Source organism: Antechinus flavipes, chromosome 3 (genome assembly GCF_016432865.1).
Source record: "Antechinus flavipes isolate AdamAnt ecotype Samford, QLD, Australia chromosome 3, AdamAnt_v2, whole genome shotgun sequence".
Lineage (NCBI taxonomy): Eukaryota > Metazoa > Chordata > Mammalia > Dasyuromorphia > Dasyuridae > Antechinus > Antechinus flavipes.
The window spans coordinates 392,287,776-392,295,739 of NC_067400.1; the positions used below are offsets into that span (position 1 = coordinate 392,287,776).

The 7,964-nt window shown below is 33.4% G+C and overlaps 1 non-coding gene across 1 annotated transcript; it reads right to left on the reverse strand.

Moving 5' to 3' along the window:
- Positions 1-444: 444 nt before the first annotated feature.
- On the reverse strand, positions 445-551 carry LOC127558417 (U6 spliceosomal RNA). The gene has a single exon (XR_007952813.1). It is a non-coding gene; the product is annotated as a U6 spliceosomal RNA (small nuclear RNA).
- Between the last annotated feature and the right edge of the window lie 7,413 nt (positions 552-7,964).

Consider the following 7,964-nt stretch of genomic DNA (forward strand, 5'->3'; position numbering starts at 1 on the left):
CAGTTTTATCACCATTACATATGATGCTTACTGATGGTTTTAAATAGATGCTACTGACTATTTTAAGGAAAAGTCCACTTATTCCTATATTCTCAAGTGTTTTAAATAGAAATGGATGTTGAATTTTATTAAATGCCTTTTCTGTATTTAGTGAGATGATCATATAGTTTTTATTAATTTGGTTATTGATATAATCAATTGTGCTAATAATTTTCCTAATATTGAACCAGTTCTGCATTCCTGGTATAAATCCTACTTGGTCATGGTATAAATCCTATTTGGTCGTGGTATATTATCCTGGAGATGATTTTCTATAATCTTTTTTGCTAATATTTTATTTAAGATTTTAGCATCAATATTCATTAGAGAGGTTGGTCTATGATTGTCTTTCTCTGTTTTCAGCCTACCTGGTTTAGGTATCAGTACCATGTCCGTGTCATTAAAAAAAAAAAAAAAAGCTTCACAAATTTCCGTGTCTTCTTTGTGCAGGGGCTGTGATAATCTTCTCGGTATCATTCCAATTTTAGTATATGTGCTGCCAAAGCAAGCACCAGTAATTCTTAATTAATAATTGTATTGTATATATTCAAATGTTATAATAGTCTTCATGTTACAGTGATTTACAAATAATATTCATAATTTGTTTCATGCACAGATCTATAACTTAAAGAAAATGATAGTGTATTAACTGATTATTTATATTTGGCATTCATTTTATATGGAGAGTTAATACCAGATACATATTGATGAACACTAAAAATTTAATTATTTTTTGGTTCAAAATTATCTTCCTTTTTCCACTTCCTTACTCATTGAAAAGTGAAAAAAATCTAATACTAATTATACATATGAAATTAAGCAATATATATACACACACATACAGTATATATATATATATATATATATATATATTTATCCATTAGCCATGTTCTGGAAAAAAAAAGACAATTTGGTGGGTGGAGTGAGAGAGGCAGAGGCACTGCTGGCCGGGTTGATGTTGCGAATGCTCTCACTGTGAATCGCCATTCTCCCTTCACCTCCACAAAGAATAAAGATCAAGGATTTTCCCTTAACCTGAATTCCTGACTCTGGTTGATTTTAAAATATGCAGTCATCACAATTATTGATCAGAGAAATAGAAATTAAGATAATTCTGAGATATCACTACACACCTGTCAGATTGCCTAAGATAACAGGAAAAAAATAATGATGAATGTTGGAGGGGGTGTGGGAAAACTGGGACACTGATGCATTGTTGGTGGAGTTGTGAATGGATTGAACCATTCTGGAAAACAATTTGGAACTATGCTCAAAAAGTTATTAAACTGCACATACCCTTTGATCCAGCAGTGGTACTACTAGGCTTATATGCCAAAGAGATATTAAAGAAGGGGGAGTCACCTGTATCGTCAAAAATGTTTGTGGCAGCCCTTTTCATAGTGACTAGAAACTGGAAATCGAATGGATGGCCATCCATTGGAGAATGGCTGAGTAAATTATGGTATATGAATGTTATGGACTATTATTATTCTGTAAGAAGTGACCAACAGGATGAATACAGAGATATTTGGAGAGACTTACTTGAATTGATGCTAAGTGAAATGAGCAGAACCAGATCATTTTACACTTCAACAACAATACTCTATGAGGATCAATTCTGATGGAAGTGGCTTTCTTCAGCACTGAGAGGATCCAATTCAGTTCCAATTGATAAGTGATGAACAAAACTAGCTACACTCAGTGAAAGAATACTAGGAAATGAGTGTGGACTGCTTGCAGTTTTGTGTTTCTTCCCAGATTATTTTTATCTTTCTAAATCTAATTTTTCTTGTGTAACAAGAGACCTTTATCATTATGTACACATATATTGTATTTAAGATACACTTTAACATGTTTAATAGGTATGAGATTGCCTGGCATCTAGGGGAGGGGGTGGAGGAAAGGAAGGGAAAAGTTAGAACATAAGTGATTGCAAGGGCTAATGTTGACCCATGCATATGTTCTGTCAACAAAAAGCTATAATAATAAAACTATTTCATTTTTTATTAAAGCTTTTCTATTTCAAAAGATATGCATGGATAATTTTTCATCACCAACCCTTGAAAAACCTTGTGTTCCAAGTTTCCCCTTCCTTTTCCTTCCTCCTCCAATGGTACCGAGTAATCCAGTATATATTAAACATGGTAAAATATATGGAATTTTATATTTCTTTACACATATTTATACAAATATATTTCTGCATAAGAAAAATAAAATTAAAAAGGAAAACAAAAACTGAAAAATAAAACAATTCAAGCAAACAACAAAATGAGCAAATATGCTATATTGTAATCCACACTTAGTTCACACAGTCTCCTTTCTGGTTGTAAATAGCTCTCTTCATCACAAGATCATTGTAACTGTTCAGAATGGTCTCATTGTTGGGAAGTGTCAACTCCATCAAAGTTGATAATCATAATCTTGTTGTTCCCAAATACAATGATCGCCTGATTCTGCTAATTTCATTTAGCAACCATTCATGTAAGTCACTCCAAGCCTCCCTGAAATCATTCTGCTGATCATTTCTTGTAAAACACTAATATACCATAACATTTATATACCATAACTTATTCAACCATTCTCCAACTGATTCATAGCTACTCAGTTTCCAATTTCTTCCCACAATGCCACAAACATTTTTGTACATGTGGGTTCTTTTTCCACCTTTGGGTATAGGCCCACTAAAAACATTGCTGGATCAAAGTGCATGCACAGTTTGATAACATTTTGAGCATAGCTCTAAATTGCTCTCTGGAATGGTTGGATCCATTCACAGTTCCACCAACAATGTATCAGTGTCCCAGTTTTCCCACATCCCCTCCAATATTCATCATTATCTTTTCCTGTCATCTTAGTCAATCAGAGAGGAATCCAATGGGCCTCAAAGTTGTTTTAATTTGCATTTTTCTGGTCAATAGTGATGCAGAGTTCCTTTTGCAATGACAAAAATAATTTTAATTTCCTTATCTGAAAACTATCTGTTCATATCCTTTGATCAGTTATCGATTGGAGAATGGCCTGAATTATTATAAATATGAGTAAATTATCTATGTATTTTAGAAGTAAGGTCTTTATCAGAAGCCTTGAATGTAAAAATGTTTTCCCATTTTATTGCTTCCCTTCTAATCTTGTCTGCATTAGTTTTTCGTGTACAAAAAATTTTAACTCAATATAATTAAAAAATTAAAAAATAAATAAATAATATATATCAAAATAATTAAAATTAAATTAAATTATAATTTTGTGTTCAATAATATATTCCATTGCTTCTTTGGCCAAAAATCCATTCCTTCTCCAGAGATCTGAGAGGTAAACTATACTTTTGTTTCCCTAATTTGTTTATAATATCACTCTTTATCCCTAAATCATGAATCTTGGTATATGGTGTCAGGTATGGGTCAATGCCTACTTTTTGTCATACTAGTTTCTAATTTTCCCAACAGTTTTTGTCAAATAGTGAATTCTCAGGTGAAACTGGGGTCTTTGGGTTTGGCAAAACCTAGGCTGCTTTAATAATTGAGTATTTTGTCCTGTGAACTGAACCTATTCTACTTATTGACTACTCTATTTCTTAGCCAGTACCTAAGGGCTTTGATGACCATTGCTTTCTAATATAGTTTTACATCTGGCACAGCTATATCACCTTCATTTGCATTTTTCATTAATTCCCTTGAACTTCTTGACACTTTATTCTTCCAAATGTACTTTGTTATTATTTTTTTCTGTATCTGTAAAATAGTTTCTTGGGTGATTGTTTGGAATGACACCAAGTACATTAATTTAGGTAGTACTGTCATTTTTATTAGCTCAGCCCACCCATCAGTGCTTAATTTTTTCCAATTGATTGGATCTGACTTTATTTTTGTGTAAAGTATTTTGTAGTGGTTTTCATATAATTTTTCCCTTTCCCTTAGCAGATAAACTACCAAATATATTGTATTATCAATGGTTATTTTAAATGGAATTGCTCTTTGTATCTCTTGTTGCTGGATTTTGATAGTAATAAATAAAAGTATTGATGATTTTTGTGGATTTATTTTGTATCCTGCGATTCTGCTAAAGTTTTGAATTATTTATAATAGTTTTTTTTTTAGTTGATTCTCTAGGTTTTGCTAAGCATATGCAAAGAATCTGCATATCATTTGCAAATAATAATTTGGTTTCCTCATTACCAACTTTAATTCCTTTTATTTATTTTTCTTCTCTTATTTCAAAAGCTCAAATTTCTAATACAATATTGAGTAATGGTGATAGTGGTCAATCTTGTTTTACCCCTGATCTTACTTGGAATGGTTCTAGTATGTTGCCATTACATATGATGCTTGTTGATGGTTTTAAATAGAAATTAGTGATAATTTTAAGGAAAAGTCCATTTATTCCTAAACTCAAATGTTTTTAATAGGAATGGCTGTTTCTATTTTCTATTATCTATTGATATAATCATTATGAGTTTTGTCAGTTTAGTTTTTGATATAATCAACTATACTAATAGTCTTTCTAATATTAAATGAGCCATCCATTTTTTGTATAAATCTTACATGGTGAGAGAGTATTATCCCGGAGATGACTTTCTGTAAACTCTTTGCTAATATGTTATTTAAGATTTTTGCATCAATATTCATCAGGGAAATTGGTTTATAATTTTCTTTCTTTTTTTTTTTAATAAAGCCTTTTATTTTCAAAACATATGCATGGATAATTTGACAACATTGAAGCTTGCATAGTCTTGTTTTTCAGATTTTCTTCTCCTCCCAACTCCCTTCCCTAGATGGCAGGCAATCTAATAAATGGAAAAAGTGTTAAATTATATGTTAAATCCAATATGTTTAAACATATTTACACAATTCTCTTCCTGCACAAAAAAAAAATCAGTTAAGAAAGGAAAGTAAATGAGCAAGAAAATAAAATGAAAGCAAACAACAAAAAGAGTGCAAATGACATGTTGTGATCCACCTTCAGTTCACACTGTCCTCTCTCTGGGTGAAGATGGGTCTCTTCATCACAAGATCTTTGGAACTGGTATCAATCATATCATTGTTAGAAAGAGTCATGCTCATCAGGATTGATTGTAATATAATATTGATGTGGGCATGTACAATGATCATCTTATTCTGCTCATTTCACTTAGTATCAATTCATTTAAGTCTGTCCAGCTCTCTCTAAAATAATTCTCCTGATCATTTCTTATAGAACAATAATATTCCATAATATTCATATATATACCATAACTTAATTCAGCATTCCTTCAACTTATGAGCCGCCACCCAGTTTCCAGTTTCTTGCCACTACAAAAAAGACTTACAGAAACATTTTTGCACATGTGAATCTCTTTCCCTCCTTTAAGATCTCTTTGAGATATAGGCCTAATAGAAAGACTAAAGGTATGAAGTTTGATAACTTTTTGAACATAGTTCCAAATTGCTCTCCAGAATGCTGGATACATTCACGTCTCCACCAAAAATGTATTAGTGTCCCAGTGTTCCTACATCCCCTCCAACATTTGTGCTAGAATTTTCCTGTCATATTAGTCAATCTGAGAGGTGTGGAATGGTATCTCAAAGTTGTCTTAATTTGCATTTCACTGATCAATAGTGATTTAGAGCACCTTCTTATAGAAGTTAGAAATAGTGTTGATTTCTTCATCTGAAAATTGTCTGTTCATATCTTTGATCATTTACCAATTGGAGAATGGCTTGAATTCTTATAAATTTGAGTCAATTTTTAATAGATTTCAGAAATGAGGACTTTTGGCCAAGATGGCAGAGAGGAGGCACACAGCTGTGTAAGTTCCGTGTTTTCTCTCACTATCCATTTCATTACAAGTCTCTGAATTAATGCTTGACTGAAAAAACCCACAAATAGTTACCAAGAGAAGCCATCCTTGAGATTCGCCAGAAAAGTTTGTCTTTGATTCTTTGACAAAATGAGCAAAAAATTGAAGAGGAAGTTAACCCTTGACAGCTTCTATACAGATAGAGAGCAGACTCTAAACCCTGAGGAGACTAAAAACAGACTGTCTCCAGGTGAATTCCCAAAGGAGGAGATCATCTGTTCCTCAGCACAGATGAATCTCATGGAGGAAATTAAAAAGGCTCTCACAAAAGAGCTAGAAGAAAAATGGGAAATGGAGAGGGAGGCTTGGCAAAAGAGCCTGGAGAAGTCATCCTACTCATTTAAAGAGAGACTGGATAAAGAAATAAAATCCTTGAAAAATAGGATTAGTGAACTGGAAACAGAAAACAGCTCTCTAAAAAACAAAATTGGCGAAATGGAAAAAAAATTCCATAGAACAAAAGAACTCAATTGGACAATTAGAAAAAGATTTTTAAAAAATAAGTAAAGAAAATGCTTGATTGAAAATCAGAATTGAACAATTGGAATTGAATGACTCGAGGAGACAAGAAGAATCAGTCAAGCAAATCCAAAAAAATCAAACAATGGAAAAGAATGTGAAATACCTTCTGGGGAAAACAACAGACCTGGAAAACAGATCCAGGAGAGACAATCTGAGAATCATTGGACTCCCAGAAAAGCATGATGAAAAAAAGAGCCTGGACACTATTTTCCAGGAAATTATCAAAGAGAACTGCCCAGAAGTCATAGAAACAGAGGGTAAAATAGACATTGAAAGAATTCATTGATCACCCACTGAAAGGGATCCTAAAATCAAAACACCAAGGAATATAGTGGCCAAATGCCAAAACCCTCAGACGAAGGAAAAAATACTGCAAGCGGCTAGAAAAACACAATACAATTATCAAGGAGCCACAATAAGGATCACCCAGGATCTAGCAGCATCTACATTAAAGGATCGAAGTTGCCTGGAATATGATATTCCGAAAGGCTAAGGAACTTGGCATTCAACCAAAAATAACTTACCCAGCTACAATGAGCATCTTTTTCCAGGGAAGAAGATGGACATTCAACGAAGTAAGTGAATTTCACCTATTTTTGATGAAAAAGCCAGAACTTAACAAAAAGTTTGATCTACAAATATAGAACTCAAGAGAAATCTAAAAAGGTAAAGATTAATCTTGGGAACTATATTTCTGATATAAAGATGTATAAAGAAAACATGTATACCTTGTTCTAGAAACTGATGTGGAAAGGACATTGTACCAGAAAAGGGATAAAGTGGGGGTACTACATCTCATGAAGAGGCAAAGAAAACCTATTATATCTGAGAGAAAAAATGGAGGGGGATGAATACAGTGGGTATTGTACTGCCTTCAGAATTGGCTTTAAGAGAAAAATTTTAGACATATTCAATCTGTGGTGAAACTTCTCCCACCTCATTGAAAAGTGAGAAGGGAAAAGTGAAAAGGGAAGGAATAAGCTAAGTGGAAGGGAATACAGAAATGGGGAGGGAAAGGGGTAAGAGGGGGAGGAACTCTCAGGTGGGGGGAGAGATACTAAAAAGGGAGGGTTGTGAGAAGCAAGTGGTGATGACAAGCTTAATACTGGGAAGGGGGGTAAGGGGAAAGAAGGGATAAAAGCATAAACAGGGATTAACAAGATGGCAAGTAATACAGAATTGGTCATTTTAAGCATAAAGGTGAATGGGGTAAACTCCCCCATAAAGAAAAAGTGGTTAGCAGAATTGATTAAAAAACAGAATCCTACAATATGTTGTTTACAGGAAACACACCTGAAGCAGGGAGATACATGCAGGTTAAAGGTAAAAGTTGGAGCAAAATCTACTATGCTTCAGGTGAAGTCAAAGAAGCAGGGGTAGCCATCCTGATCGCAGACCAAGCTAAAGCAAAAATTGATCTAATTAAAAGAGATAAGGTAGGGCACTATATCTTGCTAAAGGGTAGCATGGATAATGAAGCACTATCTATATTAAACATATATGCACCAAGTGGTGTAGCATCTAAATTCTTAATAGAGAAATTAAGAGAGCTGCAAGAAGAAATAGACAG